The sequence below is a fragment of the Salmo trutta genome, chromosome 28 (assembly GCF_901001165.1).
Source record: "Salmo trutta chromosome 28, fSalTru1.1, whole genome shotgun sequence".
Classification (NCBI taxonomy): Eukaryota; Metazoa; Chordata; class Actinopteri; order Salmoniformes; family Salmonidae; genus Salmo; species Salmo trutta.
Window position 1 is genome coordinate 8,973,803 of NC_042984.1, and position 11,954 is coordinate 8,985,756.

Genomic DNA, 11,954 nt, shown 5'->3' on the forward strand with positions numbered 1-11,954 from the left:
TGGAGTAATATGAATCAGGATTCTAGCAGCTGTATTTAGCACTAACTGCAGTTTATTTAGTGCTTTATCCGGATAGCTGGAAAGTAGAGCTCTGCAGTAATCTAACCTAGAAGTAACAAAAGCATGGATTCATTTTTCTGCATCATTTTTGGACAGAAAATTTCAGATTTTTTAGCAATGTTACGTAAATGGAAAAAAGCTGTCCTTGAAACAGTCTTGATATGTTCGTCAAAAGAGAGATCAGGGTCCGAGGTCCTTCACAGTTTTATTTGAGACGACTGTACAACCATCAAGATTAATTGTCAGATTCAACAGAAGATCTTTGTTTCTTGGAACCTAGAAAGAGCATCTCTGTTTTGTCCGAGTTTAAAAGTAGAACGTTTGCAGCCATCCACTTCCATATGTCTGAAACACAGGCAGTGAAAGTTAACATTGTTTTTGAATGACATCCCCAAGAGGTAAAATATATAGTGAAAACAATAGTGGTCCTAAAACGGAACCTTGAGGAACACCGAAATTTACAGTTGATTTGTCAGAGGACAAGCCATTCACAGAGACAAACTGATATCTTTCTGACAGATAAGATCTAAACCAGGCCAGAACTTGACCGTGTAGACCAATTTGGGTTTCCAATCTCTCCAAATGAATGTGATGATCGATGGTATCAAAAGCAGCACTAAGGTCTAGGAGCACGAGGACAGATGCAGAGCCTCGGTCTGACGCCATTAAAAGGTAATTTACCACATTCAGAAGTGCAGTCTTAGTGCTATGATGGGGTCTAAAACCAGACTGAAGCATTTCGTATACATTGTTTGTCTTCACGAAGGCAGTGAGTTGTTGCGCAATAGCTTTTTCTAAAATGTGAGCGGAATAGGCTGATAGTTTTTTTTTATATTTTCTGGGTCAAGATTTGGCTTTTTCAAGAGAGGCTTTATTACTGCCTCTTTAGTGAGTTTGGTACACATCCGGTGGATAGAGACACGTTTATTATGTTCAACATAGGAGGGCCAAGCACAGGAAGCAGCTCTTTCAGTAGTTTAGTTGGAATAGGGTCCAGTATGCAGCTTGAAGGTTTAGAGGCCATGATTATTTTCGTCATTGTGTCAAGAGATATAGTACTAAAACACTTTAGTGTCTCCCTTGATCCTAGGTCCTGGCAGAGTTGTGGAGACTCAGGACAACGGAGCATTGGAGGAATACGCAGATTTAAAGAGGAGTCCGTCATTTGCTTTCTAATGATCATGATCTTTTCCTCAAAGAAGTTCATGAATTCATCACTGCTGAAGTGAGAGCCATCCTCTCTGGGGAATGTTGCTTTTAAGTTAGCTTTGCGACAGTATCAAAAATACATTTAGGATTGTTCTTATTTTCCTCAATTAAGTTGGAAAAATAGGATGATCGAGCAGCAGTGAGGGCTCTTCGATACTGCACGGTACTGTCTTTCCAAGGTAGTCGGAAGACTACCAGTTTGGTGTGGCGCCATTTCCATTCCAATTTTCTAGAAGCTTGCTTCAGAGCTCGGGTATTTTCTGTATACCAGGGAGCTAGTTTCATATGACAAATGTTTTTAGGGGTGCAACTGCATCTAGGGTATTGCGCAATGTTAAATTGAGTTCCTCAGTTAGGTGGTTAACTGATTTTTGTCCTCTGATGTCCTTGGGTAGGCAGAGGGAGTCTGGAAGGGCATCGAGGGATCTTTGGGTTGTCTGAGAATTTATAGCACAACTTTTGATGATCCTTGGTTGGGGTCTGAGCAGATTATTTGTTGCGATTGCAAACGTAATAAAATGGTGATCCGATAGTCCAGGATTATGAGGAACAACATTAAGATCCACAACATTTATTCCATGGGACAAACTAGGTCCAGAGTATGACTGTGGCAGTGAGTAGGTCCGGAGACATGTTGGACAAAACCCACTGAGTCGATGATGGCTCCGAAAGCCTTTTGGAGTGGGTCTGTGGACTTTTCCATGCGAATATTAAAGTCACCAAAAATGTGAATATTATCTGCTATGACTACAAGGTCCGATAGGAATTCAGGGAACTCAGTGAGGAACGCTGTATATGGCCCAGGAGGCCTGTTAACAGTAGCTATAAAAAGTGATTGAGTAGGCTGCATAGATTTCATGACTAGAAGCTCAAAAGACGAAAACGTCGTTTGTAAATTGAAATTTGCTATCGTAAATGTTAGCAACACCTCCGCCTTTGCGGGATGCGCGGGGGATCTGGTTACTAGTATAACCAGGAGGTGAGGCCTCATTTAACACAGTAAATTCATCAGGCTTAAGCCATGTTTCAGTCAGGCCAATCACATCAAGATTATGATCAGTGATTAGTTCATTGACTATAACTGCCTTGGAAGTGAGGGATCTAACATTAAGTAGCCCTATTTTGAGATGTGAGGTATCACAATCTCTTTCAATAATGGCAGGAATGGAGGAGGTCTTTATTCTAGTGTGATTGCTAAGGCGAACACTGCCATGTTTAGTTTTGTCCAACCTAGGTCGAGGCACAGACACAGTCTCAATGGGGATAGTAGCTGACTACACTGACTGTGCTAGTGGCAGACTCAACTAAGCTGGCAGGCTGGCTAACAGCCTGCTGCCTGGCCTGCACCCTATTTCATTGTGGAGCTAGGGGGGTTAGATCCCTGTCTATGTTCATAGATATGAGAGCACCCCTCCAGCTAGGATGGAGTCCGTCACTCCTCAACAGGCCAGGCTTGGTCCTGTTTGTGGGTGAGTCCCAGAAAGAGGGCCAATTATCTACAAATTATATCTTTTGGGAGGGGCAGAAAACAGTTTTCAACCAGCGATTGAGTTGTGAGACTGCTGTAGAGCTCATCACTCCCCCTAACTGGGAGGGGGCAGAGACAATTACTCGATGCCGACACATCTTTCTAGCTGATTTACACGCTGAAGCTATGTTGCGCTTGGTGACCTCTGACTGTTTCATCCTAACATCGTTGGTGCCAACGTGGATAACAATATCCCTCTACTCTCTACACTCGCCAGTTTTAGCTTTAGCCAGCACCATCTTCAGATTAGCCTTAACGTCGGTAGCCCTGCCCCCTGGTAAACAGTGTATGATCGCTGGATGATTCGTTTTAAGTCTAATACTGCGGGTAATGGAGTCGCCAATGACTAGGGTTTTCAATTTGTCAGAGCTAATGGTGGGAGGCTTCGGCGTCTCAGACCCCGTAACGGGAGGAGTAGAGACCAGAGAAGGCTCGGCCTCTGACTCCGACTCGCTGCTTAATTGGGAGAACCGGTTGAAAGTTTCTGTCGGCTGAATGAGCGATATCGGTTGAGCATTCCCACAGCATTTCCCTCCAGAAGCCATGAGAAAGTTGTCCGGCTGCGGGGACCGTGCGAGGGGATTTATACTATTATCTGTACTTACTGGTGGCACAGACGCTGTTTCATCCTTTCCTACACTGAAATGACCCTTGCCTAACGACTGCGTCTGAAGCTGGGCTTGCAGCACAGCTATCCTCGCCGTAAGGCGATCGTTCTCCTGTATATTATGAGTACAGCGACTGCAATTAGAAGGCATCATGTTAATGTTACTATTCAGCTTCGGCTGTTGGAGGTCCTGACAAACCATGTCCAGATAAAGCGTCCGGAGTGAAAAGTTGAATGAAAAAATGTTGAGTGAGGGAAAAACTAAAAATATAAGCGGTAATATAAACAGTAATTAAAAAGTAAAAACTGTAAAGTTGTCAGGTAGCAAAGTAAGGTTAGCAACAAAACGCACAGCAGCACGTAAACAAGTCTGCAAGTTGTGACCGGAGTCAGAAGACTCTTCTTGTTGTTTACAGTAATGCCCAGCCCGCCCATGTGGGTCAGGAGCATGTCTCTGTCTCTGGGTCCTGGTCGGGGCACAAATCAGCAAATCGTCCAGGTAATTGAGGATCAGCAATCCTTGGGACGTGAGAGGTGCCAGGACAGCGTCCATGCACTTTGTGAAAGTGCAGGGTGCCAAGGAGAGGCCGAAGTGAAGAACCATGAATTCGTAAGCCGTCCCTTTCGAAAGCTAATCGGAGGTACTGTCAATGAGCTGGGTGAACAGGAACATGAAAGTACGCATCCCTTAGATCCAGCATCACAAACCACTGGTCCCTGGACACGGCCTGCAACATGCAGGCTGGGGACAGCATATGGAACCTCAGTACCTTCCAGTACCCATTGAGGGTGCAGAGGTCCAGAATCGATCGAAACCCTCTGTCTCTTTTTGGGACCACAAAATAAGTGTAGAACCCACCTAGCCGTTCTGATGTCTCGATCCTGCGGATGGCACACTTGTCCAGGAGTGAGGAGATCTCCAGCCGCAGGGTTTTCTTCAGTGGGTCGGCCACCGGAATTGGAGTCAGTACCCCTCAAGCATTGTGGACAACACCCAGGGGTACTCCACACCTTCCTCCCACTTTACCCTTTGAGACCGGGAGAAGTGGCCAAGACCGGGAAGGGGGTGTCAGGGGTCCTGCCGGGGCCCGCCTCTTCTCTGGTGCCCGAGCGCCTGGGTCCCCCAGGCACGTCCCTATGGCAGTGACGGTTGACAGGTTGTTGCTCCACCGCACGCTGTGCCCCTCCCTGCTGTCGTCTCTCAGCACAAGACGATGGAGCAGGAGAGGAACCCCATTATCGTTCAGGTGCAGGTGGGTGACGACGGTCCGTCTGCCTTGGAGCCGGGGCCTGAGGCGGCGGCATGAACCATCTCAGGGTCTCCCGGGTCCCTACGAATCTTATCGGTCTGCTCCAGAATGTCATCAACCCCTGGGCCAAATGTCAGACCTGAGGTGATGGGAGAGTGCAAATGTGCACTGGAGAGCAGCTGGCAGACGGGATTGGGCCAGCCACAGATGGCCTGTCTGTTGGCGCGGGTCACATCCCTCTGGAGCAGGGAAGCAGGCGAAACACCTCCATTGCTTCCCGGAGGAGCTCCTCTGTGCCCTCCTGCACCCGGGGCAACAGAGCCTGCATGTAGGCCTGCAGCAGCATGGCCGCGTTGGTAAGGTGGCCAAGAGAGCAGAGGGACCCATATGTGGCTTTCAGGTCTGCATCAAAGACTCTGGGGGGTCCTGGCTTCAGTCGGGGGTTCCGCCCTATAATCTCCCGGTCCGGGAGGACCATGGCAGCTATCATGGTGTCCATGGTCGGGTACTCCCGGAGGCCGATTGACTCTGCGCCCGCAACATAACTCCATGGTCCAGTTTCTGCTGTGAGTCGGAAGTGCCCCCTGGCAGAGGCCCAGCTCCCCTGCAAGGCCTCATAGAACTTAGCAGAGATGGGGACAGATGGAGAGTCATCACTGTCCACCATTTCACAAAGTGAAGCCATAAGCTCAGCCAAGCCAACAAGGCCACGGAGCAGGGGTCCCTGGGAAAGCTTATGTCGTGACCCACTTGGAGGAATAGGAACCCGGTGAGGGATAAATTACCCAGTAACTCTTGATTTGCTTTTTTGTTTTTGTTTTACGCCAACTGCAATATTACCTAGCCGGTTTAATATCCAAGCAGTAAAAACAGCAACATATGATGGAGTAACTTCGTTAAGGAACTCCAAAGTTAATGTTTCAATGTAGTGGAAAGCCCACCACAATACTCTTACACTCTGCAAAAAAACCAGCAGGGTAATTAGCAGAGCAGCATGTTAGAGCAATTCACAACACACACATAGAACAAGCCAGTGGGCAAGTTGTGTAAGGTAAATTACAGTTTGTGGCAGCAAGAGCCACCATACTAATAGATGCACACGGAGTTGTAGTGTTACGGTGCATGTACACTAGATAGCGGTAAATTGCCTCGTGCCGTTTAGGCCGCCCATTGTGACTCGCTTGTGGGCTTGATGTCAGCATATAGCAGCATGTTCGATTGTGCGTCAAGAATTCAGCATAGCAAGTTTGTATGACGGTCTGGTTATTAAATGGGTAAATAGTTCAATAGTACTATGCTCTAAAACGCTCTGTTGACAGACGCTCTGTTTCCCTTATTCCAATTGTCCACATGGCTGGGAGAACCTATTCAAGCATGTAAATACATTTCTAAAATGTAAAAAAAATGACGTATTATTGGCTAACTAGCTACGGTGCAGGCTAACTCAAATGAGCTGCTAAATGAGTTAGCTAGTTGGCTAGCTAGATTTCTAACCAACTTTACATACTTTATAGATAGCTAGCTAAGTGAATGAAATATCACTAGCTACCTAACTAGATATTAGCTAGCTATCTTGATGTATTTATCACTGTAAAAAACAAACTCCAAATGCATTTGTAGGTAGCTAGCTAACAACCATGGAGGAGGGTGAAAGGATAGCAGCCCCAACTGTCAAAGTGAGAGAGTAGGCTTTTCTGGATAAGGCAGGTCATTTTGTGCAGTTCCAGTCCCTAGAAGTGAGGACGGAGATAATAGTAACATAATATTCAGTAATTTGTGTAATTTGAGTATTATGAAGTCCGTTTCTTGTGAGGTTTTCTGTCCTCAGATAAAGAGAGCTATGAAAGCCTGCCTACATATAAAGAGATCCCAATGAAGAGCAGTGGTTCTCAGTCCTGGTCCTGGGGACTCAAAGGGGTGCACATTTTTGTTTTTGCCTTAGCACTGCACAGCTGAATCAAATGATCAACTCATCATCAAGCTTCAAGTGGTATTTATGTATTCATTTGTGATGCTATCCTTGATATGATCCTGTTATTGTCACATGCTACACATGCACATGTGTGTGTCTATCACTCCAATGTTATCATGATTTGTAATCCACAATTAGTAATCCACAATGACATGGTGATGTAAAAGTCTACTAATGACATCTTCCATATTCCTACAGATACCTTGTAACTGGAGATTCTTTCAAAACGATTACCTAGTTACCGTGTAGGGCACTGCAAGGTTGGGTGACCAGGGCCATCTGGGACTGCCTCCTGGAGGAATTCAGGTGTGTGAAGACTACCTGTGTCCTTCATGAGGATGGACACAAGGACCAGTAGGGGATCTGCAGCTCTCCACTGTGTGCCAGAGGAGAAGTCTGCTGCTCTGCAGGATGTTTCAAGGATGTGGTCCAACAACGCAGCAAGAGAGGCAATCAGTGTGTAGGAAATCTTCACCTACTTATTCGAAGAGGGAACTGTTCCCTGGCAACACCATAGACTACACTATGCACAACCAAAGGCTATTTTAAGAGCCATTCACATTACAATAAGAGTAGTCTTCCATTTACTTAGCTATGTCAACGGCAGTTATTCAATTCCCAGTTTCTCTCCCTTTGATTTCTACTTCCTAGGTAAGGGTGCTGTTTAGGTAAGGGTGTGATGTCTGTAGAAAAACAAAACAGGCTATTTTAACTCACCTATATTGAAAAAATGTAGAACAATTACACACCCTATAACCCACACCTACACAGTGATGTATCAATCTGATTGATGGATTGTGTTGTGCAGTAAGCAGGCTCAGGTGTATAACTGTGGCTCCTTCTACCTTCAAAGAATAGGCAAGAGGGCCAACCATGGAGAATAGTAACACTTCATTATTTCTATAACTACGCTGTATTGTTTGTCCTCGTGTGTCCGTTCATGTTTTTCAGCATAAAGTCTCTGCAGCCACTTACTGTGGTGTGGACACCAGGTGAGGCCACACACAAATTCATGTTGAACAGTCTCTTTAACTACCTTAGTCTCGCTCCTTCACTTTATCCCTCTCTCCTCTTCTCCCTAAATCCTCTAGGTTATATCAGCTGTGTCGGTGAACTCCTCTCGCATCTGTGCATGTGTAGCATGTGACAAAACATTTTTTTTTACAAGATGGCGTAGCAGTGCAGACGTTGTCGTTCTCCTGGGTAATTTTTTTTCTTCGTCTTTCTTTGTATATATTTCAACCTCTTTTTCCATTTTTAAATTAAATATACCTTCCGGCAACCCGCCTCACCCAACGTGATAAAAAAGCTAGCCATCAGCATCTAACTAGCTATTTAGTTATCGTTAGTCACTGTTAGCGGCCTTTACCTTTAGCACAGACACCAGCTGTTTTTAGCCTGGTTTTTCTCCACTACAACAGCGGATTCATGCCGTAAGCCCTGGACCATTACTCTTGATTATCGCAGCTAGCTAGCTGCTACCGAGTGGCCCAGCCCCGAAGCTAGCCTTGAGCCAGGCCCATCTCCCGGCCTGCTCAGTGGACCCTATGATCATTCGGCTACACAGCTGATGCCTCCCGGACTCTTCACTAACACGACTAGAATCCACCACATCACCGGAACCTTGCCGTAAGCTCTGGACCTTTGCATCGGATCATCGCAGCTAGCTAGCAGCTACCGAGTGGCTATAGTGGCTAACGCCCTTGTCCCGAAGTTAGCACCAGTTGCCTCGAGCCAGGCGCATCTCCCGGCTAGAAAACTAAATTACTCCAGCTACAATACCTCTTGCCAACTGGCCTGGACCCTTTGTCGACACGGAGCCCCGCCGATCCATCACGACTGGTCTGGCGACATAATTCCATCCGTTGTGCCCTCAACCGGCCTTTGCCGGACATCGGTGAAGACGCTTCTTCTACCCCGGCCTGCTAACTTTTTTTGGAACGCTGCTTGCTAGCGTAGAAACGACTACCTAGCGGCTTCCCTGTTTCATATATTGCTGTTCACTGGACCCTATGATCACTTGGCTACATAGCTGACGCCTGCTGGACTGTTCATTAATCACGGTACTCCATTTAGTTTATTTAGTTTATCTGTCGGCCCCAGCCTCGAACTCAGGCCATGAGTGTAGTTAACTGACCCTCTCTGCCCATTCATCGCCATTTTACCTGTTGTTATGTTAGCTGATTAGCTGTTGTTGTCTTACCCATTGTTGTCTTAGCTAGCTCTCCCAATCAACCCCTGTGATTGCTTTATGCCTCGCTTTATGTCTCTCTCAAATGTCAACGTCTTGTATACTGTTGTTTAGGATAGTTATCATTGTTTTAGTTTACTGTGGAGCCCCTAGTCCCACTCAACATACCTCAGATACCTCTTTTGTCCCACCTCCCACACATGCGGTGACCTCACCCAGCATAACTAGTGCGTCCAGAGATGCAACCTCTCTTATCGTCACTCAATGCCTAGGTTTACCTGCACTGTACCCTGAATCTATCCTACCACGCCCAGAAATCACACTCCGCCAATTCTGATGTCCTTGCCGTGTCTGAATCCTGGCTTAGGAAGGACACCAAAAATTCAGAGATTTCCATCCCCAATTACAACATTTTCCGTCAAGATAGAACTGCCAAAGAGGGAGGAGTTGCAATCTACTGCAGAAATAGCCTGCAAAGTCCTGTCATACTTTCCAGGTCTATGCCCAAACTTCTAATTTTAAAAATGAATCTCTCCAGAAATAAGTCTCTCACTGTTGCCGCCTGTTATAGAACCCGCTCAGCTCCCAGTTGTGCCCTGGACACCATATGTGAATTGATTGCCCCCATCTATCTTCAGAGTTCGTTCTGTTAGGTGACCTAAACTGGGATATGCTTAACACCCCGGCAGTCCTACAATCTAAACTAGATGCCCTCAATCTCACACAAATTATCAAGGAACCCACCAGGTACAACCCTAAATCCGTAAACATGGGCACCCTCATAGATATTATCCTGACCAACCTGATCTCAGTGATCACTGCCTCATTGCCTGCATCCGCTATGTGTCCGCGGTCAAACGACCACCCCTCATCAATGTCAAATGCTCCCTAAAACACTTCTGCGAGCAGGCCTTTCTAATCAACCTGGCCCGGGTATCCTGGAAGGATATTGACCTCATCCTGAGTGTAGAGGATGCCTGGTTATTCTTTAAAAGTGCCTTCCTTACCATCTTAAATAAGCATGCCCCATTCAATAAATGTAGAACTAAGAACAGATATAGCACTAGGTTCACTCCAGACCTGACTGCCCTCGACCAGCACAAAAACAGCCTGTGGCGGACTGCACTAGCATCGAATAGTCCCCGCGACATGCAACTTTTCAGGGAAGTCAGGAACCAATACACGCAGTCAGTTAGGAAAGCTAAGGTTAGCTTTTTCAAACAAATTTGCATCCTGTAGCTCTAACTCCAGAAAGTTTTGGGACACTGTAAAGTCCATGGAGAATAAGAGCACCTTCTCCCAGCTGCCCACTGCACTGAGGCTAGGAAACACAGTCACCACCGATAAATCCATGATAATCGAGAATTTCAATAAGCATTTCTCTACGGCTGGCCATGCTTTCCACCTGGCTACCCCAACCCCGGCCAACTGCTCTGCAACCCCTGCAGCTAATTGCTCTGCAGCTACTTGCCCAAGCCTCCCAGCTTCTCCTTCACCCAAATCCAGATAGCAGATGTTCTGAAAGAGCTGCAAAACCTGGACCCGTACAAATCAGCTGGGCTGGACAATCTGGACCCTCTCTTTCTAAAATTATCCACCGCCATTGTTGCAACCCCTATTACCAGTCTGTTCAACCTCTCTTTCGTATCGTCCGAGATTCCTAAAGATTGGAAAGCTGCCGCAGTCATCCCCCTTTTCAAAGGGGGTGACACTCTAGACCCAAACTGTTGCAGACCTATATCCATCCTGCCCTGCCTTTCTAAAGTCTTCGAAAGCCAAGTTTCCATATATAAATAAAGTACAGATACCTCAAAAAACAACTTAAGTAGTACTTTAAAGTATTTTTACTTAAATACTTAGCACCACTGCTCGCTGGCAACGTTCTTGTCCCTTGCTTGCTAGCTAGCCAACTAGCTACGGCTAACACAGTCACGACCTCTGTGTTAGCCATAGCTAGCAAGCAAGTTATAAGAACATTGTTACTGAGCATGGCAACAGAAAATAAATATGTTTCGCGTCCATAAATATCGAACTAATCGAACAAACGACAACGCCTCTAGCAACCTAAAGATGAGAAATAATTGTTATAAAAATGAAAATATCAACGAAATGTTATTTCTACCAGTAAATGTATGCTTTAATATTGTTTTCTTTGGCAACTGTGGTATAAGAGGAATAAATGCCTCTGTTTTTTACATTACCTCGGAAAAATGAACTCTCCGCAGGCGTTTATCCCTTACTACATGTCTTCCAGCATGAAAGGCTGAGATTGAAGATCATCCAGGCTGTGTTCTCTTCTCCTGGAGCCCAACACCCCCAGACTGAAGTCAGTGATCAGGCTCTTCTCCCCACCATGCAGGTACCTCTAGGGAGTTTAGGTCTGGGTACAGTTTGTGACAAATCACTGTGTAACAAGCTGGGTATATGTCCAGGTCATTTTTTTTCACCCTGTAGATATCAGATTCCTAAAAGGTAAAAACCCTTGGATATACTGAGTACCAGATATGCTACCCATTGTTGAAACACCTATTTACCAAATACTCACGTTTTATGAAGCCCTGACTAATGGTTGCCTTTCCTAGCATGTAGACATAAACTGTGAACATAAGAATTTATAGGGTACATTTTTTTTATTGATGACCATTGAAAGTTTTACCAAAAACTGCAGCAGAAAGGGGAGAAAATCCCTCCTCTTACTCTCACTGATGTACAGGGAACTCAAGCTGAGACTGGGGGAGTGAAAGCAGCAGCTTCAACACCACAGAAGAAGATCTAATGAGAGAAAGCAGCAGCTCCAACATTACAGAAGAAGATCTAATGAGAGAAAGCAGCAGCTCCAACATTACAGAAGAAGATCTAATGAGCGAAAGCAGCAACTCCAACACCACAGAAGAAGATCTAATGAGGGAAATCAGCAGCTCCAACACCACAGAAGAAGATCTAATGTCACACACAGAGGAGGGGCTAGTGACACAGCTGAAACTGGGACAATGTTTTTATATTATTCTTTATCTATTCAGGGAAAACCCATTGAGACCAGGGTCTCATTTCCAAGGTTACCCTGACCACAACAATACAACAACCAATACAATGTAAAAGAAAGCAGCAATCAATAAAAAAACTAAATGTATGAAAAA

The 11,954-nt window shown here is 45.6% G+C and overlaps 1 long non-coding RNA gene across 1 annotated transcript; it reads left to right on the forward strand.

Moving 5' to 3' along the window:
* Positions 1-10,926: 10,926 nt before the first annotated feature.
* LOC115165399 (uncharacterized) lies at positions 10,927-11,954 on the forward strand. The gene is made up of 2 exons (XR_003870155.1): positions 10,927-11,176; positions 11,531-11,954. It is a non-coding gene; the product is annotated as an uncharacterized LOC115165399 (long non-coding RNA).